At 44.0% G+C, this 21,411-nt stretch overlaps 1 protein-coding gene across 1 annotated transcript in view; it reads right to left on the minus strand.

Moving 5' to 3' along the window:
• The window catches only part of DPYSL5 (dihydropyrimidinase like 5), an 87,383-nt gene extending 66,303 nt beyond the window's left edge, over window positions 1–21,080 (minus strand). The window contains exon 1 of the mRNA XM_059080034.2: window positions 20,775–21,080. The gene's annotated coding sequence lies outside the window, so the exon portion shown is untranslated. The remainder of the gene's footprint in view (window positions 1–20,774) is intronic.
• Between the last annotated feature and the right edge of the window lie 331 nt (window positions 21,081–21,411).

Raw genomic sequence — 21,411 nt, forward strand, 5'->3', positions numbered from 1 at the left:
TACCAGCTGTGGTCTCCACCATCATGGGTATGCTGCGCAGTGCAAGGCTAGTTGTCCCCTCACCCCACCCCCACCCATTCCAGTTCTAGTCATTCCCAATTTGCCTGCTTCTGTTGAGGGTCATCAAGTGATCCACAGAATGAGGCAGCCTACATGATTAAAACATTTATCTCATTTACAATAGCACCAAAAACATGATGAATTTGAGAAAAGGTGTGCAAAACTTGTACAACGAAAACTACACAACATTGTTAACAGAAACTAGAGAAGAGCTTAGTAAATGAAATATTTACTTTTTTGTTTGGGGATTGGAAGACTCAACACTGTTAAGATGACAGTTCTCCCCAATTTGATTTAGAGATTCAACACAACCTCAATCAAGATCCTAATAGAACTTTTTATGGATATTGATGAGCTGATTCTAAAGTTATATAAAAATGTGTACAATCTACAACAGGCAAACTAATTTTGAAAAAGAACAAAACCGGAAGACTTATATTTCCTGATTTCAAGACTTACTATAAAGCTACAGTAATCAAGACAGTGTGGTACTGGTTTAAGAATAGACAAATATAAGAATAGTGCAGAATGGAGAGTCCAGAAATAGGCCTACATGTATGTATGGTCAATTGATTTTTGACAAAGGTACCAAAGTAATTCAATGGAGGAAAAGGTAGTCTTTTCTACAAATGATGCTAAGCAAATGTACTTCCATGTGGGGAAAAAAATGAATTCAAAATGGATAATAGGCCTAATCATAAATACTAAACTATAAACCTCTAAAAGAAAACATAGGAAAAAGTCTTTAGGATCTTGGGTTAGGACAAAAAAAAGCATGAACCCTAAAAGATTAAATTGATAAATGGAACTTAATCAAAATTTAAAACTTTTGCTCTTCAAAAGATACTGTTGGGCTTCCCTGGTGGCGCAGTGGTTGAGAATCCGCCTGCCGATGCAGGAGACACGGGTTCGTGCCCCGGTCCGGGAAGATCCCACATGCCGCGGAGCAACTAAGCCCGTGAGCCATGGCCGCTAGGCCTGCGTGTCCGGAGCCTGTGTTCCGCAACGGGAGAGGCCACAGCAGTGAGAGGCCCGCATACCGCAAAAAAAAAAAAAAAAAAAAAAAGGAAAAGATACTGTTAAGAAAGTGAAAAGTCATAGACTGGGACAAACTATTTGCAAAACATATACCTGCAAAGGACATATCCAGAACATGAAGAGAATTTCTTTACTCAATAAGAAGACAAACAATACAATAAAAAATGAGCAAAAGATTTGAAAAGACACTTCACAAAAAAGATACAAATGGCAAATAAGCACATGAAAAGATGTCAACATCACTGATTACCAGGGAAATGCAAATTAAAACCATAATGAAATATCACTGCCCATTAGAATGGCTAAACTTAAAAAGACCAGTAATATCAAGGTTAGCATGGATGTGGAACAACTGGAACTCTTGTGCATTGCTAGTAGGAATGTAAAATGGTGCAACCATTTTTGAAAATATTTTGGCAATTTCTCATAAAGTTAGACATACACTTACCATACTACTCAGTAGTCCCACTCTATAGACATTTGCCAGAGAGATATAAAGATATGTGCACAAAAAGACTTATCCTTGTAATAACTTTTTTCATAATAACCCCAAACTGGAAACAACCCTAGCGTCTACCAGCAAGTGAATGGATAAACAAATTGTGAGTACAGTACTAATTCCAAATAAACAAGGGAATAATACTCATTAATAAAAAGGAACTAACTCGCAGAGAATGGGAAGAAGATTTGCAAATCAGATATCTGACAAGGGACTTATATCTAGAATATATAAAGAATTTCTACAACTCTGTAGTAAAAAGACATAACCCAATTTAAAAATGGGCAAAGGATCTGAATCAACATTCCTCCAAAGAATATATATGAATGACCAATAAACACATGAAAAGATGCTCATTTAGCAATCCGTGGGATGCAAATCAAAACCACAATGGGATACCCCTTCACACCCACTAGGATGGTTATAATAAAAAAGACAGATAATAACAAGTGTTGGCGGGGATGTGGAGAGAAACTGGAGCCTTCATGTCCTGCAGTAGAAATGTAAAATGATGCACCTGCTTTAGAAAACAGTCTGGCAATTCCTCAAAAAGTTATAGAATCACTGTATGACCCAGAAGTTCCACTCTTAAGTATATTGTATACCCAAAAGAAATGAAAACATATGCCCACACAAAAACCTACACAAGAATGTTCATAGCAGCATTATTTATAATAGCCAAAAAGTTGAAACAATCCAAACCTCCATCAACTGATGAAAGATAAACAAATGTGTCAAATCCATGCAATGGAATATTATTCAGCAATAAAAAGAGAAGAGGTATTGAGTCACGCTACAACACGGGTGAACATCATGCTAAGTGAAAGAAGCCAGTCATGCTGGAGTACATATTGAGCCCATTTCTAACTTATGGGCTGCACAAAACCAGGCAATGAGGCTGCATTTGAGCCGTGGGATACCATTTGCTTGCCCAATCTATAGCTAGAGTAGGGTTTCCTAGTCTTGGCACGACTGAAATTTTGGGTTGGTTAATTCTTTGTTGCAGGGACTATCCCGTGCATTGTAGCATATTTAGCAGTATTCTTGGCCTCAACCCACTGACGCCAGTAGCACCTGCACAGTTGTGACAACAAAAATGTGGAGGTTAAAGTGATATGGTCTAATTATAAATTTACATCTGGTGCTCTAACCTAGAGTAAAAAGCGAACACAAATGTATCTTGTACACCCTTAAACTGGTAATGGTAAGGAAGGTGTCTAAATATTGCTCCTCTAGTTAGGCCACCCCAACCCCAGCCATAGCCTATGCCAAGTTCATGCTCCCCACCTCCTTTCCCCTCAGCCTAGTGTTCCAAAATTGAGGAACACTACAGGTGATTCCAGAAGGTACGTGTCCCTCCCTCCCCCATCGGAAAATAGAGCATTCCTATGAAAACCTTCTAGGCAAAATGGCCTAAAGCAAAGAAGCAATTACCTTAGGACACATCTTGCTGATGGATGCACAAAATAAATCTAAATAAAGCGCAGATGCTCACAGACACAGTTCAAAGCGCCGGCAGCATGGGCTTCCCTGGTGGCGCAGTGGTTGAGAATCCGCCTGCCGATGCAGGGGACACGGGTTCGTGCCCCGGTCCGGGGAGACCCCACGTGCCGCGGAGCGGCTGGGCCCATGAGCCATGGCCGCTGAGCCGCGTCCGGAGCCTGTGCTCGGGAACGCGAGAGGCCCGCGGTACCGCCCTCTGTAAAGGGTCTCAGCAAAACAAAAGCTGAACACTGTTTTCGATTTTTGCCTTTGTTCCTAAAAGCAGAAATCCTCTTTCTGTCGGTTAGCGAAAACAGGTACTCATGTAGGTCTTTCGTAAAACTGAAGCAGCCATAAAATGAGCTTTTGAAGCAGGAGACATCTATACACATCCCCGGATATAAGTGACCTTGAATCATGAGTGAGGAGACGGTTCTTTTTCAGTTCTCTTTTTCTACTTCTGATTACATCATGGAACACCTCTCAGGTGGTGGATGTGTCTCGGCTAATACTTAGCACTTGCTAATTTCTCTTTTTAACAAAAGAAAGAGCAAAGTCTAGTTTGTTATTGGAATTTAATAACATCGGTTGGCTTTCATTCTATTTATTTTTCTAGTTATTTATTTATGGCAAACATTTCCATTTACAGTATTGATATAATGTTTCTTTTTTACAAAAGTCAAGCTTAAAGAAAAATATTAAGCATCTATCTCATAGATGATATTGTAATAAGAAAAACGGAAAGAAGGTATCTAAAAATGACTCAGTTGGAGAGACAATACTCTCGACCAGGGGTCTCCAAACTTTTTCTGTAAAAGGCCTTTGGACCAATTTGGGTTCTGTTACATATTCTGTTTTGTTTTAAGTAATCCCTTAAAACTGTAACCACCACTCTAAGCTGGTGGTGGTTTGCCCACCCAGGGTCTAAGAGCTGTGCTGTCCAACGAGGTAGCCACTAGCCACTGTGGTTACTGAGCACTTGAAACGTGGCACTTGAAACTGAGGAACTGAAATTTTAATTGTATTTATTTTTAAGGGGCTAAGCCACTCTGCAGTGCAGCCAATGATTAAGGAAACATATAACTATTTCATACCAGCCTTAAAAGAAATGGCAATGGAAAGGTAACTCCCTCTCACCCTTCTTTTGACTTTCGCTGCCTCTGCAGTTCATCAATAGTTGTCAATAAATTACATTTTGACGGCAATTCATAGCCATTACAATCAGGAATAAAGCAGGGATGCCTTCTCTGACTACGATTATTAAATGATGTTTGCAATTTGCTTAAAAATGCAATGAGAAAATTAAATTCTCAAGATAAAATGGAAAAAAAGAGATAAATTGTGTTATGATGGTATACCTAGAAAACCTATGAAAATTGGTAAGACAACAGATTATAAGGTCAATAATATCAAAATATTTTTTTTCCTATGCTAGCAGTCAGCCAGCTTGAAATAGAAACAGGAAAAGATGTTGTGTTCACAATAGTGTAGAACACTGGAAAACACTTAAGCATAAAAAAATAAAACATTTAGAATAGTCCAGAAAAGGCAAATCTAAATATAAAGTATTTTCTCTAGTTGGATCTATTTTGTTTAGAGGCTGCCCAAGGTTGGGGGTGGAAATGGGAGTAAATGCAAATGGGCTTGAGTTTTCTTTTGGGGGTGATAGAAATTTTCTAAAGGTAAATTGCATGATGGTGGCATAACCCTTTATATATACTAATAATCAGTGAATTGTACACTTAAAGTGGGTGAATTTTATTGTATATAAGTTATATCTCAATATGACTTCACACAAAAAAAGACCAAAAACAAAAAACTAAGACAGGCACAGACTCCTATAGAACTTCTCAAAGTACATAAGATAGGATGTAAATACAATGAAAACAAATATATTCACAGACAGGAAAAGCTAATATCATAAAATGTCAATTATCCCAAAATTAATAGATAAATGTCATGAAAGTCCTATTAGAATTCCCAAAGGGTTTATTCTGAAACAGATAATAATGGAATTGAGAAAAGTTAAGAAAATTATGGAAAGGAATACTGTGGGGTAGGTAAAGGACTTCCTTATAAATAATAAAAGATACTATATGAAGTAACTGTAATTAAATCTGTACGGTGTCAGCATATGATTAGATAGAGAAGTGGAAAAGAGTAAGGCAATTGGTAGCAGATTTCAATTAAATCCAACAAAAGAGATATTTCAGTTCAGCAGGGGGAAAAATGATTTACTTAATAATAGATGGTGCTGGCATCACTGGTTATTTGTCTGGAAGAAAATTAAGTTGGCTCCCTACCTTACAGCATATACCCAAATCTGTAATCCATCTGGAATTTATTTACATGTAAAACATAAAACAGTTAAAAATATTAGAAGAAAGCCCAGGAAAATACATGTATAACCTAGAAGCAGGGGAGACCTTTTACGTCAATCTAGAAACCCAGAAGCCATAAAAGAAAAGTCACATTTCTGACCTTATAAAAATTTTTAAATGTGATATTACAGAAGATGATCTCATTTGATATAAAAATGATATCATAGAAGTAAAGTCAATAAGCAATAAATAGCCTGAGAAAACATGTGCAGTGCATATGACAGCTATGAACTATTACAAATTGATAAGAAAAATACAACCAAGAGAAAGATGGGCACAGGATATGGATAAGTGATACATAGAAGAGCAAATAAATCTAAATGACCCACAACATACAGAAAGATGTTCAACCTCGCCAGTAATCAAGGAGATGCAAATAAAAGTCGTAATGAGGTGCCACTTCATATCCATCAGAAATGGCAAAAATTCCAGAGTGATACCTGATGTTGACAGGACTTGGGGGAGGAGGGGTGGGGGTTGGGAGAGGTTGCGTAGGCGCTGCTGATGGAAATGTAAATTATTACACACTTTTGGGAAACAGTCTGAAAACCTCTATTAAAATTTTTAAAAGATCTCTGACTCAGCAACTCCACTCGTCGGGCTCCATCCATAGAAATAAAAGCACAAGAACCTAAGGAGACATGTACAGAGAGTCTACTGCAGCACTGCTGGTAGGGAAAAAAAAACCAGAAAGCTGGAAACAAATTGCATGCCCATCAATGGGGAATGGCTGAAAACCTGTGGTACCATCCAAAGGAAAACTGTTTCTCTATTCACACTTCTGACACTAACCACCGGAAGTTAGTGCAGACTCTGGAAGCTAAGGGCTCAGTCCCACAAGATTGTCCCCAGCTGCAGATGCCAGGTGTCTCCTGTACCTCTGACCATCCAACTATAAATCTGGGGTTCCCACAATGTCCTCTTCGAGTTTGGTAATTCGCTAGAACAGCTCACAAACCTCAAAGAATCATTTTACTTACTATTACTGGACACAACTCAGGAACAGCCAGATGGAAGGTATGCACAGGGCAAGGTATGGGGAAGGGACTTGGAGCTTCCATACCCTCTCTGGTGCACCACCCTCCCCGCACCTTGATGTGTTCACCATTGTGGAAGCTCTCTAAACTCCTTTGGGTTTTATGAAGGTTCCATTACACAGGCATGAGTGATTAAGTCACTGGGCCTTGGTGATTAACCCAATCCCCAGCTCCTTTTCTCTCCCTGGAGGTGGGGTGAGGGGTGAGGGGTGGGGCTGAAAGTTCCAAACCTCCATCACCTAGTTGGTTCCCTTGACAACCAGCTCCATCCTCAGAGTCACCTTATTAGCATAAACTCAGGGAAGGTGGAAAGGGGCTTATTATGAATAATAAGACACTCCTCTCACACCAATCACTCAGAAAATTAAGAGTTTTACGAGCTCTGTGCCAGGGAATGACGACCAAATATATATTTCTTTACTTTATAGCAAAACAAAAAAGGGTAGACTGTGGACTAGAGTGCAGATATTGCATTTTTTTAAAAAAAAACTTTTGGCCACGCATGTGGGATCTTAGTTCCCTGACCAGGGATCGAAACTGCGTCCCCTGTACTGGAAGCGTGGAGTATTAACCATTGATCTGCCAGGGAAGTTCCTACATTATTTTTTTAAGATTAAAAAAATGAAGCTTCAACAGTCACAAAAGGGGCTTCTCTGTTGGTGCAGTGGTTAAAAATCTGCCTGCCAATGCAGGAGACACGGGTTCGAGCCCTGGTCCAGGAAGATCCCACATACCACGGAACAACTAAGCCCATGCACCACAACAACTGAGCCTGTGCTCTAGAGCCAGAGAGCCACAACGACTGAGCGCGCGTGCCACACCTGCTGAAGCCTGTGTGCCTAGAGCCCATGCTCTGCAACAAGAGAAACCACTGCAATGAGAAGCCCGCGCACTGCAACGAAGAGTAGCCCCCGCTCGCTGCAACTGGGGAAAGCCTGCGCGCAATAAGGAAGACCCATCACAGCCAATAAATAAATAAATAAATAAATAAATAAATAGAATTTAAAAACAAAACAAAAAACAGTCACAAAAGGCCACATTTGATTCCATTTATATGAAATGTCCGGAATAGGCAAAGCTATAGAGATAGAAGGTAGATTTAGTGGTTGCCAGGAGCTGGGGTCGGAGAGGGGAATGGGAAGTGATTTAGGGGTAAAGGGTTTCTTTTTGGATGATGGAAATGTTCAAACATTAGAGAATGGTGAAATCATTGAATTGTATACATTACATGGGTGAACTTTATGGTATTTACATGGCGTCTCAATAATGCTGTTAAAAAGGCTTCAAAGCTATTTCAAACTTGTATCAGGTGCTTAAAGCTAAGACTGCAGGGCCAGCTTTAAGAAGCAGTAATAGGAGAGAATGGACACTTCAGCCTGACTCATAAGTCGAGAAACAGGTCGGAGTGGATGTGCCAGATATTCCAGGGTATGGTCCAAAAAAGGGACTAAAACGGGAGAATGCCCTCAACAAGCACCTTCTCCAGCACCAAAACAAAACACAACAAAAACAATGGAGGACAGGCTGAAACAACTTCTGGAATCAGTTACATACATTGAAAAGGGCCACAAAATGGAGTGTTGACCACCTCCACGACTGCTTTCTAGTACATTCCTAGGCAGAGCTCTATCTCAGTCCCCCCTTCTCCACCAGCTTGGGCAAAACGCCCTCCCCAACTCTGCTGGACCTCCACCACAGGGGCCAGAAGTGCCCACTAGCCTGATGACTTCCATCAGCCCTGTCAGGGTCAGGGCACAGCTGCTCTCCACCTCTAGCCCCCAGAAGTCAGGAGTCGGGGGGCGGCGGGAGGGCGATCAAAGACTCAGAAAGCGAATGAGAAACAAATGAAGCAGTGGGTTCATGGGGTAAAACGGGTGAAGAAAACATGGACTAGAAACAGTGATGCAGGAGAGCTGTGAATTAGTTTTCTATGCTGTTTAACAAATTCCCACAAACTCAGTGGCTTAAAACAACGCATATTCATTACCTCCCTTTCTGTGGGCCAGGAGGCCTAAGTTCTCTGCTTTAGAGCCTCACAGGCTGCAGTCAAGGTGTTGGACAGGCTGTGTTCTCATCTGGAGGTCTGACTGGGAAGAACCCACTTCCAAGCTTGCTCAGGTTGTTGACAGAATTCATCTCCTTACGGTCATAGGCTTCTAGCTAGAGGCCACCCAGCTCCTAGAGGCCACCCAATCTCCTGCCAAGTGGGCCTTCCCAGCACAGCTACTTGCTCATCAAACTGTGCGTCTAGAGCAAGTTTGCTGGCAAGACGACGGGGTCTTACATCACCTAACAGTCATGGGAATGACATCCCCCATCATCTTTGTCATCTTCTCTTGGTTAAAAGCAAGTCACAGGAAGAGATCACACAACGGTATGAACCCAGGAGTTTGTCTTCACAGCCCTTACAGAGAAAACATGCCCCAAAGTACACAGAATGCAAAACAGAATGGAAGCAACACTCTACATGAGGGAACTAAGTCTCCAGGAGGATTCAGAGGTCTCTTAACCTGTCACTGAGACCAAAGAGGGCAATTATCAGAAACTGCCTGCACTGATACCGCTCACTGGAAGTTAAATTGCCCCGGAGGTCCCTCCTCTGTGAAATGATTAAATGTTGTCTAAGGTTTTTTTAGCCCCAATATCCTGTGTTGACCCCTGGCCCACTGTAGGTGTTCAGTAAGCACCTATTCTATGAAGGAAGGGACGAAGGAATGAGCACATGCACACAGCGCTGTGGGAGGTTCACGATGCCTCATTAGTGCTCCTCATCTTCTGCATCCTAAGATGTAAATCAAATTTCCCTGAATAAAAATAAATAAGAGGGGAAATATCAGAAATGCTATTTGCGAATCAGCAGTAGTTCCGTCATCCTCACTTCCTGTCCCCAAAGCCTTTCTGTTTTGAATGGGCTACACATTCTGTCTCTTCAGTAGGCTTGAAAGCCCGACTCTGCAGGCTTATTTAGGGGTCCTCCATCTGGGGGTCCATATGAGAACATAAGCCCTGAGCATGAGGCCCAGAATTCTACCCTTCTCCAGTTTTCTCGAGTCTCTAAGAGGTGAGCCAGAACCAACCAGGGCTGCCAAGTTATTGTTATTGTTTAAACAGGTAAAATATACACATGATAAACATTTAAATCTATAGAAATAGTGAAATATTCCCCAGTCCCCTCCTCCAGAGACAAGCACCATCATGGATTTTCTTGTGTTTCTTTCCAAGGACAGTCTGTGCATATTTAAGCGTATATGTATATATTTTATATCACATAAATAGCAAACATGCATTAAATATTGGTCTGCCTGCTTTCCTTTCTATTCGCTGATATATACTGGATGTTGTTCTTTATCAGATCAGAAATTATCTGCCTTATTTTTTTCAAATGGCTACATAATATTTCTTTGTAAGGATGGATCATAATGTATTTAACTAGCTCACCAATGCTGAGAATTTAGGTTGGGTCTAATTTTTTTGCTAGTACAAATAATGCTGCAATAATAACCCTTCCTATTTTTCATCGTGCACATATACTTGTACATCTTTAGGATAAATTCCCAGAAGTGGTACTGCTCGGTTAAAGGGTGTGTGCAGTTTTCGTTTTTTTTGTTTGTTTGTTTGTTTGTTTTGTTTTGGGTTTTTTTTGTTGTTGTTTTTTTGCAGTTTTCGTTTTCATAGATGGTGCCAAACTGCAAGTCTGCTGGTTTGAGCTGGGAAGGATTGTGACAGTCTCAGCAGCAACACAGCACGGCTGTCAAAGATCAGAGGTGCCGATAGAATCTAGTCTCCAGCTCCTCACTGTACAGAGGAGGGACCTGAACCATTGTGACTGAACTTCTCAGGTTCTCTCTATTCCCTCTGCACCAGCTACCCTATTGTCCAGCCTGTTCATTTGACAATCATGTACTTTGACAATACTGTTCTATACCTTCGTGTAGCTCAAAGCACCTAACTTTAACACCTACAGAATACCATTAGCTCCACTTACTGAGTGCTTACGACATACCCACCGGGCTCCCTGCATGTTTTCCCTTGAGTCCTCCTTATAAACCTATGAGAAAGATATTAACTACCCTTTAAATCACAAGGAAACCGAGGCTTGGGAAGATTAGGTGACTTTGTCCAAGGTCTCTCACGTCTAGAAAGTAGCAGAGTCAGGATTCAAACCCCATCTCTCTCCCACGTGCAAGCTTCTTCCTGGAAATTGCACTGTTCCTTGCAGGCACTCAGGAAATATGTGAGAGGAGGTTTGAGCCCATCTCAAATAACAGCTCAGTGCAACTTAAGTCCAGTTACTGGATGGTTAGCAAACCTCTCTCACTTGCTAGGCTGCTCCAACAGTCATTTCTGGTCCTGGCTATTTGCATTCTACTGGCAGATATTTAGAATTTAACTAAGTATTGGATGCTTCTCATAACTGTTTCATCTCTTTGCAACTTTCATTTTTTTCACTATGGCCAACTTTTGGTGCTATCTGCTATTGAGACAACACAATTTTATAGAATTTATTGGTAAAATTGGCTTAGCTTGGAATCCTTTGTGCTCCAAATTATTATTACATGTCCTGTTTGTAAAATGATTATCTCAGACAATTTTATTCCTACATTTACACAAGTCCTTTGATAAACAACTTGCCAGCCAAGACTGATTAGAAGGCATTCTCTGATCAGGGAACTTTGTGACATGTATTATGCATTTCAAGGAATTAACACATATTTATGTATTTCTCCTTATGTGAAAACTATCAGGTATTATGAATAAAACTGCATCCCCCACACCAAAAGCTTTTTTTAAGGGAATCTCAATTTTCAAAAACATATTATCAGCTGGGTAATAAAATCATGTATGTGATTTTCACAAAGATGTAAACACTATCTAAAATTTTAAGAATCGGAGACTTCTCTGGTGGCACAGTGGTTGGGAATCTGCCTGCCAATGCAGGGGACACAGGTTAGAGCCCGGATCCGGGAAGATCCCACATGCTGCGAAGCAACTAGGCCCGTGCACCACAACTACTGAGCCTGCGCTCTAGAGCCCACGTGCCACAACTACTGAAGCCCATGTGCCTAGAGCCTGTGCTCCACAACAAGAGAAGCCACTGCCTTGAGAAGCTCGCGCACCACAGCGAAGAGTAGCCCCTGCTCTTGGCAACTAGAGAAAGCCCGCGCACAGCAGCAAAGACCCAACGCAGCCATAAATAAATAATTTATTAAAAAATAAAAATAAAAGAATAAAAATTGAACATAATCTAAATGTTCATCAGTAAGTAAATGTTTGAATATAGTACATTCCAATGAAATGATAGGCAGTCAATTAAAAGTTTACATCTCTAAATTAGGTAGAGACACAGAAAAGTTTTTTTCTACTGTCAGATGACAGAATAAAATACAAAATAGTATCCATGTTGTGGTTACAACTCTGTAAAAATTACATTGAGTATATGGACAAGGATTTGATGAAACGCAAACACACTAGCTGTATTAGCAAAATGGTCTAAGTGGTTTTATAATTGATTAAATATTGGAATATACATTTTAAAGTACAAAATTAAATGCTATATTAAAAGAGATATGAGGGCTTCCCTGGTGGCGCAGTGGTTAAGAATCCTCCTGCCAATGCAGGGGACGCGGGTTCGAGCCCTGGTCCGGGAAGATCCCACATGCCACGGAGCAACTAAGCCTGTGCGCCACAACTACTGAGCCTGCGCTCTAGAGCTTGCGAGCCACAACTACTGAGCCCAAATGCTGCAACTACTGAAGCCCCCACGCCTAGAGCCCGTGCTCTGCAACAAGAGAAGCCACCGCAATGAGAAGCCTTCGCACTGCAACGAAGAGTAGCCCCCGCTCGCCGCAACTAGAGAAAGCCTGCGTGCAGTAACGAAGACCCAACACAGCCAAAAAAAAAAAAAAAAAAAAAAAGAGAGATGAAATATAAGTGCTTAAGGGACTCAGAGTTCAAGCAGTAAATCCAGGTTTTAAAGCAGTGATAAATCTGATCTCACTCACTTGCTTATATGAGGACCAATACCAAACATGAAAGACCACACGACAGGAAAATATTCTTTCTCAGGAACAACTTGGGCTGTGAATGGGTCTCATAAGCAAAAACCAGCCAAGTTAGGGATTCATGACTGCCTTGTTATGCTCCTTTGGTGGCAAAGGTTTCATTACCATCATCCTATAACTGTACCTAAATCACTGCTCTTGATCTATATACTGGCCAAATTTATCACTGCCATCTCTCCTGGGTCAACAATCAAGACCAGCTATGGAGAGGAGATAGGTTTGCCTATATCCACAATCTGGATAGAAGCTACTGCTCATATCTTTGTGCCTCATCTTTATCGTTTTTCAGTAGTTGCAGGGTTTTTTCCGTTATAATCATGTTGTATTGGGAACTATACTCAATATTTTATAATAATCTATAAGGGTAAAGAATCTGGTTGGGTTTTTTTTGGGGGGGGGGCAGGCACTGTACCACATGGCATGTGGGATCTTAGTTCCCTGACCAGGGATGGAACCCGCGCCCCCTGCAGTGGAAGCGCAGAGTCTCAACCACTGGACCAACAGGGAAGTCCCAGGGAAAGAATTTTAAAAAAGAATGTGTGTGTGTGTGTGTGTATGTATATATATGAATCAGTTTGCTGTACGCCGGAAACTAACACAACATTGTAAATCAACTATACTTCAATTACAAAAGGAGAGAAAAAAAGAAAATAAATAAATAAGATTAACACCCCCCATAACATGTGCGTTTTAAGTCTTTTTAGAAAAACCCACAAAAAATGAGATATATGCTATACTTCTAATTCCCAAACAAGAAATATGAACTTTGCGATTACAAGCTGACACTTTTGAGGCATTTTTTAAACCACAGAAATCACACAGTTCAAAACTGCTATCTGACCCAATACAAGAAATCCAAAATAGTTAACCGAATAACTATCACTTGTTAATCTTGTTCAAGGCTGACAGGACATCTCTGGAATGATCTTTGGACCCATGTTGCAATTATAATCTGATTCTCAGCTTTTCCTTAAGAAACAGGAGTAAGGAAATTGCTGTAGCAAGACCAAGGCTGAAGCACATCCCTGGTCTTTAGAAATGTTCAGTTTAGCTACTGTAGAGTCAGACAGAGCTAAAGTTCTCTTTTTTTGCTGAAGAATAAGGGTTGAAAACCAACCTCTGATCAAGCCACTAAATTATGCCAGCATTTAGGGCTTCTAAAAGCAGTTTAATCACAGCATTGCATGCCTTGGGATTGACTTTTTAAAAAAAAAATTTCACCATTAATCTTACTATTTGGTGTGGTCTACTAAAACACAACATATGCATATCCTTGTCCTGAATTCTACTCCTAACTACATACCCAAGAGAAACACACATTTGTTCACAAAAAGACAGGTACTAGAATGGTTACAACAGCAGTATTCATGATAGCACCAAACTAGAAACTAGCCAAATACCCATTAACAACATAATGGATAAATAAATTGTGGTACATTTACACAATGGAATGCTATATAGCAATGAAAATGAGCATAAAAAATGCAACAAATGTAACACTGAGCAAAAGAAGCCACTTTTTGAAAGAGTACCCACTATATGATTCCACTTGTAAAAAGTTCAAAAATAGGCAAAGCTGATCTATGCTGATAGGGGTTAGAGAACTTGGAGGAAGAGTAGTAACTGGGAGGGGACTTAAGGGGGGTTTGGGGATATGCACTTGTAATCTGTTTCTTCATCAGGTGCTGATTACATGGCCATGTTTAGTTTGTGAAAATTCAGTAAGCTATACACTTACGATTTGTATACTTTTCTGTATATCTGTTATACTTCACTGAAAGGTTTAAAAAATAAAAATATTTTAAAAATACACTCTCTATCCCCAATGTTACTGTTTTATGTATGTGTGTGGCCCAAATATTTGGCAATATGACAAACTTAAAACATTCCGAGTAACTTTCTTAAAGTTGAGTTTCACGTCTGTTGGAAACAGGGGCAAAAAGGCATTAAATGAAAAAATTGGGGGCTACATTTGAATTTTATAACAGAATCTATATCTATATCTATATATCTATATATATATATATATATATATATTGCAGTATGCGGGCCTCTCACTGCTGTGGCCTCTCCCGTTGTGGAGCACAGGCTCCGGACGTGCAGGCTCAGCCGCCATGGCTCATGGGCCCAGCCGCTCCGTGGCACGTGAGATCTTCCCGGACCGGGGCACGAACCCGTGTCCCCTGCATCGGCAGGCGGACTCTCAACCACTGCGCCACCAGGGAAGCCCCAGAATGAATATATTGATCTACAAAGACGAAAATCCGGTTGAAGCGCTACAAATGGGAAAGGAGGCGACTTCTCCATCAATAGTGGTCATGCTCTGGGGAAGGACAAAGGGAAGGACAGGACCAGACAAAAGCAGGGAGAATAAAGACCGATGGCCTGAGAAATTAGAGGCAGCCCATGCCGGATTTGAAATCAACAAAGGGAATGCTTGTCAGTGGACAACAAAGGGACACAAATATGGTGTGACTGAGTCCTGGGCACTGCTACTGTGTACAGGACACATTCACAAGGAGTTGAGGCAGTGACAGATCCAAAAATCTTTGCTAAAGCCAATGAAAATGGACAGATGTTGGGAGGTGGGGAGCTCAATTCAGAATGCAGATATTCTCCTGTCTTTTTTTCTTGGCTGCACTGAACGGCACGTAGGATCTTAGTTCCTGACCACGTATCGAACGTGTGCCCCTTGCCGTGGAGGCGTGGAGTCTCATCCACTGTGCCACCAGGGAAGTACCTCTCCTGTTTTGATTCAAGAGAGTCTAGTCATTCATAAAACCTCAACCTCACTTGGGCCAAATAATTTTACATTTAAATGGGGAGTTAGAGGTCTCAATGGCTGGAAAATCCTGTAAAATATCATCTCAATCTTTCAGTTGGTCGTTCTTTCAATATTATCTATTGAATGCTTGCTCTGAGCATTATTTTGTGCTAGAAGCTACATGGATGAAAAAAAAAAGAGGTCCAAATTCTATTTTCAACAAGGTAAGGAGCACCATTTTGTAGTGGGATAAAGAGCCCTTTGCTAAATTCTTTAGTTTATTGTAAATCTTACACCCAACAAGTAAGATTCTTATCTTGGGGTAGTGTTTAAAAGCATGGACCCTGTGATAGTTTTTTGTGTCAACTTGGCTAGGTTTTAGTAGTCAGTTATTCAGTCAAACACACATCTATATGTGTTGCTGGGAAGGTATTTTATAGATGTGGTTAACATCCACAGTCAGTTGACTTTAAGATTTTCCCCAATAATGTAGGTGGGCCTCATACAATCAGTTGAAAGACCTTAAGAGAAAAACTAAGGTTTCCCAGAGGAAGAAGAAATTCTGCTGTAAGACTAACCATTATGGGGCCCACGCGACCTCAGCTCCTACATGAAAGCTTCCAGCCCGCTGGCCTGCCCTACACACATCACACTTGCCAGCCCCCACAACCACATAAGCCAATCCTTATTGGTTCTATTTCTCTGGAGAACCTCGACTTATACACACTCTGAGCAGGCCCTTTGGGTTCGAAGCTTGGCTCTACCACTTCTCTAGCTGGCTGGTTTCTGTACCTCCGTTGCTTCATCTGTGAAATGGGAATAATGACAGTACTGTACTTAACTCACAGGAACTAGAACAACCCCTAACACAGAGTTAAGTGTTTTGAAAATGTTTGTTAAATAAGTAATTCTGTGCTGCCAAATTTATTTCTTAGCTGGAAAACTTGAGCTAAGAAATAAACTCAACAATTGTTATTCCCAACAACTTGCCACCAACCAAACATGATTGCTCTTTCCCACACCAAGAACAGAACATCCTCGGAATAACAGCATCTCACCAGTTACGGATGCCTGATTGTTCTTTAGATGGTGTAGGAGCAGGGTGAGTTGCCAGGCCAACTCTATACACAGGGACAATTTGGCAAAGCTGGGGTCAGAGCACTTCTGGAACATTCTTAACTCTGCAAGTTCTCAGCTGCTCAAAACAGCTGTGCTTAAAGAGGCTCAGACTCAGCACAGAGCTATTCCTACTATTTATAAGGGTGGGAGCTTCAGAAAGGTGTCCTAATCGTTCTTTCTGTTCCCACTATCAATACCCTACGGCAGCTTGCCCCGGCCTCTGGTGATATGCGCACCAGCTTGCCCCGGATGAAAGATTAAATGGGGACTCAAAATGTTTTTATGGGCACACATTCTGGGGTAAGGGTATGATGATGGTGTTGATGGTGATAACTAACATGTATTGAGCACTTACTAGGTGCCAGACTCTGGTCTCAGTGCTAAACATATATTAACTCATATAAACCTCATTGTACAGAAGAAGAAACTGAGTCCGAGAGAGAAAAATAACTCCTCTAAGGATAGACGGACAGAAAATGGCAGGGCTCGGATTTGACCCCAGACTTCCTGGCTCAGACCAAGGCTCTCCCTCCCGTGTACATTGTCTCTGAGTCTGGATTGTGAGGAGGGAGTCGAGGTGGGAGGAGACAAGGGATTGAGCACAAAACTGGGCTGTGATTGACGGGAGGGTATGAGAGGGTCAGGGGATGCTATGGTTAAGTCCATTTATTTTAAATGGAAGAAATTTCGAAGGTTGAAACAGAACAAATCATATACAATATTCTTTCACAAATTTTTTTTGTTAAAGTATATAATGTGTCTGCTTTTATACATCTATATCAAAGTTCATTAAAGATCCATACCACAGTATTTGAACCTTTCAACTTCATATAAAAAATTTAAGACAAAGCGATTTTGAAATTCTTTCTTATTTATTCACTAGCAGTGCAAGAAAATCAAACACCTTCTTGTTATTCTCATTTCACTTTATTTTATACCAACTTCTCCCTACAGGTTCTCACATTAACAAAGATTTCCTATATTATTATTCTTCTATAAGCTCCTGTCGACTAAGTCGTAGAAGACTTTTCTGAAAAACTTTTCTTATAGCTCAGAAAACAAAAATGTATGAACAGGTTCAGATTCTATCAGAATTTGTTTAGTTTTGACACCAGAAAAATATCTTACATACTCTTTTCTAATAATACCAACTTCTCTGGCTCTCAATATTTATCTAAATCCTAATTTACCCCAGAGATCTGTCCACAGTTGTGATGGCCTTTGGCCTACAGTTCCAGAATTCTGGGTACATAAAGTCCTTCTCTGGAGCCACTTGTCTCTCCCCTTTGTCTCCCAGGCATTTTCACAGGAGGTGGGAGGGGGGCATGCTGCTTTTTCTCTATCTTCCCGATAGAAATCAGCTGGTCATACTGGCATCCCTCATCTATGAACTGACTCCCCACGGGGAAAAAATTGGGTTGGCTATTCACACAGCACTTTAACAGGATTACACCCTTAAACAAATCCAGAAGTTCCTTCAAGAAGAATAAACCAACAAAACGTTCCCTCCTGAAACTTTTCCTTTGGGAAATGACATGAAAACACACTTCCCATTGGAGTTTTTTTCATAAGAAAAAACTTTCAGCATCAGATTTTGGGTGTTCTAATACTGAGATTCCTGGTTTTCACTTACTCTGGAGATAGATAGGTCTATTAATTTAATTAAACACATCCAATGAACAACATTCCAGCTAGTCCTTTGTAAATTCTGAGAGGCACCTCCTCAAAGCACCATCCTTTCAAAGCAGCAGGATACAGTCTACTGCTGCTGCCACTGGGTACAGCCCAGATAGGAGGACTTCACGTTGGCAGCAACCATACGTTTTGGGCAAGAGCTAACAGTCACTTCACAGTCCCTCACCTTACGCATCAACCTGAGTAAAACCCAGAGGTTTCAAGGCTAGGCTAAGAGAGCCGAAAGGCTCATCGGTCAACTTCATGCCAAATCTGTCATATCGATTTGTCCTACGATGCTCTGACCGTCATTTAGCCAAGCTTCCTCCACTCCTGGAACAAAAATGCTTCTGCCTTGCTTTTTTTTTTTTTTTTTTTTTTAAATGAATGACCATTTAAAAGTATACATCTATACTAAAGAGTCACCTTTAATATCAGCTAAACAATTATCAAAGAAAACCTATAAAACAGAATGCTAGTTTCTGGCTGTCATTTCACACGTCAAGACGCTGCGGCGTGGCATGAAAGATGCTTAGACAGCAAGCAAGACTATGAGTGCGTGGAAAGCTCTGTTGAACCCCTTTTTGTGTTTCTGTCCATCTGCTTTCCCATGGGCAAGGAGATGCCTCCTATCACAGAGCCATTCCCTGTCTTAGGTCAGCAGACAATGCCAGAGAAAACTGCAGGATGGATACGCTGGCTTGGGTGTGGTCACTGGCAAAGGGAAGCGCTGGTCCCCTGGCTGCCGGCTCTAAGGCCAGGAGTGGCACCCGTGGCGGGTTATCTCCACGACAGCTTCTCCCCATTTTACCACAGTCCGCACCAGCCCTGACTACTCCCTCTAGAAACACACAGCAGACCTTCGATGTGGGCCGCCTCGCTAGACAAAGCCGGCTACTCAAGGAGCGCGCCCAGTACCGAGGCAACCTCCACAGGTCGCCCCAGACCGTCTCGGTGGTTGGTCAACAGCAAGGGGCAGGGGGCGGTGTCGCAGCCAGAAGGTACCAAAGCCAGGGGCGGCGTCTGTCTGCCGGTGCCACAGTCTAGGGGGACGCGCGACTCACACCAGGGAGTTAACGGCGGGTCTCGGGTCCCCAACACAAACCCCAAGAGACGAGCACGTGCCCTGTGATTTCTCCGGGAGCATTTTCTGCACCAGAAAACTGCGCACTTCAGTTCTGAGGGGGGCCCTAGCTCGTTGTCGGGCCCTGTGTCGGCTATTGTTCTCCGGGTCTCCCGGGCGGGAGGCGTCCCCCATTCCGCCTCCCTGGCAGCATCTGCCGCTGGACCAAGCCTTTCAGCTCTGCGAAGAAAAGGGTGTGCCTGCGGCGCTGCGGATTATCACAAAACCCTAAACGAGTCCCTACGGGCTGGTGTCAAGCCGGGAGACAAAGCTCCTCGCGGGGACAGCCAGTTCGGTCCCGGATCCGCCATCCTGGGTCCGTGGCCCGGTGCAAGAGCCACGCCCCGCCAGGCACAGGACAGCCAGGCCCATCGCCAGAGCTGAGGGTCTTCAGGCCCGAGACCCGCGACCCCAGATGCCTGCCCCTCTCTTCCCGGAGACCTCCCTCCCCAGGGAGACTCCTCCTCCTCACCGCGCTGGTCTCCTCCTCCCCAGCGTCTACCCGCCTCAAACGCCGGCAGTCTCCACCCTCCAGCATCCCTCCTCCCCTCCACATTCTCCGTCAGCCCCAGCCTCGCCTCGCGCCACCTGCTCCAAGCTCCGTCCCTCCCTCCTCAGACCCTTCTCTTTCCTCCTCAAACCCTAGTCTCCAGTTTACCCCTCTTCCCAGATCCAGTCACCTGTCCCCACCCAGCTTCCCTATCTCCCATTTGCCCCCATCTCTGCTCAGACGGAGGCCTCGCCTCCGCCTCTCTCCATCCCAGCTTCTCTCCAGCTCGGACTCCTGCCTCCTCCCCGGGCCTGGGGCGTCGACGTCTCTCGCTCGCCAAGATCGATGCAGCCAGAAGGGCTCCCGCGCTGGGCTCAAGCGAAGGGACCCTGCTTGGCGCCCGCCGAGAGGGCCGGGCCGCAAAAAGCGGCCTTTGTGGTTCAGACAGGTGCCTCGGAGGCGGCTGGCAAATCGTCCTCAGGCGTCCGCTCCGTTAGCCGGACGGGTGGACGGACCGCCGGGTCCGGTTCAGGCTAGGCAAACCCCAGCTCGGAGGGGAGAGGGACAGAGGGTGTCTGCGGATGGGGGTGGGGGCAGAGGACGGCGCCGATCTAGGACTGGGGCCGGACGGGCCCACGGCCAGCAAGCCCCCACCCAGCCTTCCAGCTATTCACTGCGCCTCGACGAGTGAGGCTGGGCGTCTACTGTGTGCTAGGAGTGAACCCCCTTCAACCAAGCCGCCTCCTCACCCCAGTTCTTTGCAATCCCACGAGCACCTATTAAACGCCTACTATGAGCAAGGCACCGCTCGGCGCTCTGGGAGCTCTGTGGGCTTACAAAGAGGAACCGATTCGGGCCCCAGTTTAGCCCGGGAACGCTGCCGCCATTCCCAAACCACACTTTCCGCCGCGTCCCCCGCAGTCGGGCCCCTAGGCGCACCCGGACCCCGGCCCTATTGTGCGCCTCCCAGAGAAACAGAGACTGTGTGAGATGGATGTCCCAGCCCGGGGAGAATAAGCCCACCGCCCACCCCGCCATCACCCACTCCTCCGGGATGCGAGGGTCCGTCGGTCGGTGGGTTCTCCTCCGGTCTCGCCGCGGCGCCGGAGCTGCGGGTGCTCGGGGCGGCGGCGGCTGCACGCTCGCTCGCTTGATCGCCGCCTTGGCGCGCCGGGCGCAGGAGTCAGAAGCCGCGAGCAGGGGAGGGGTCTCGGGTGGGGGCTGGAGGCGGCCTCGGCCAATCACCGAAGCGACGGCTCCTCCCCAGAGCTCCCCACCTCTCGCTAGCAGGTTAGGGGGAGGCGGGGACCGGCGGCGCCTGGCATCCTCGGCGCCGCTCGCGGCCGCCGCTTTGGAACTACAACTCCCGACAGGCTCTGCTGCAGGGCCAGGGTCCGAGAAGGGAAGGAGGGCGCGGCCCAAGAACCCGCCGACCTCCTGGCGCCCTTCTCCGCGTTCCTTTGGATTTCCATGGTGACTCAAGACACTTCACAAAGCCCGGGCGGTTGGACGCGCTGATGCACGGGTCCCCTGGGAGGGCTACCGAGCGTCCCCTCCCCCTGCAGGACCCCACCCGAGGGGCTGAAACAATGCCCCAGTCGCCTCTCCCGGGCTGCTGCCGGGCTTCCCCTTCCCTGCAGGCCGGGCTAAGGCCGCCTAGTTCCCGCCAAGACCCAGTCCGA

This window comes from Kogia breviceps, chromosome 11 (genome assembly GCF_026419965.1).
Source record: "Kogia breviceps isolate mKogBre1 chromosome 11, mKogBre1 haplotype 1, whole genome shotgun sequence".
Lineage (NCBI taxonomy): Eukaryota > Metazoa > Chordata > Mammalia > Artiodactyla > Physeteridae > Kogia > Kogia breviceps.